We start from the raw sequence: 722 nt of genomic DNA, 5'->3' as shown, positions 1-722 counted from the left end.
CTGTTGGTCGCGCTCACACACCTAACCCATCAGCCATTGGCAACCGCCACCGTTAATCCCACCTTTACCGCGTGCAATTGGGCTGGAGACTTTAAGTTCTCACATTTCATTAGACGTGAGCAACATCTATCAGAATCACCCTGCTTAACCTGTGGGCAACAACAAACGCCAATCAAGTGTTGTCAGCAAATAACAGCCTCAACGAGACATTCCTAAGCGGTCATTGGGCCTAAGCGCTTGCCACTCACGAAGAACCCAGGAGCGGCAGCCAATAACGTGTTCACATTGTCTCCGAGATTGCAGCGAGGCTGCTTTCTCTTGTTGGTTTTTCAGCAGGAGGAAGCACCGGCTTCTCCGATTGGCCAGATATAGCGAGGCCGAGCCCGCCTTTTAACAGCGAAGTGGGTAACTAAACGGAAGGGATTGAATTTGTTCCGAATCCGACAGGGTGGGTGCGTGGGCACAAACCTAGCACGGTACAGCTTTCATATAGGAGAACGTCTCTTCCTCGGTTTCCCTTCTGCTGCTGTAGCTATAAAGGGATAATAACTACAGTATTCCATCATGGTCTGGAGTGGTCCCTGTGTTGACTCTAACCCTCTATGAGAATTGTATCAGAGCTTGTCTACTGACAGCTCCACCACTTCAAGGGCTTTCCTCCACAGAACAGCCCACAGACTGTCAAAGCACTTGCACCTCGCATGTTTCGTAAATACTTGACA

The sequence above is a fragment of the Elgaria multicarinata genome, chromosome 3 (assembly GCF_023053635.1).
Source record: "Elgaria multicarinata webbii isolate HBS135686 ecotype San Diego chromosome 3, rElgMul1.1.pri, whole genome shotgun sequence".
Taxonomy (NCBI): Eukaryota; Metazoa; Chordata; class Lepidosauria; order Squamata; family Anguidae; genus Elgaria; species Elgaria multicarinata.
This window is presented reverse-complemented; position numbering follows the sequence as displayed.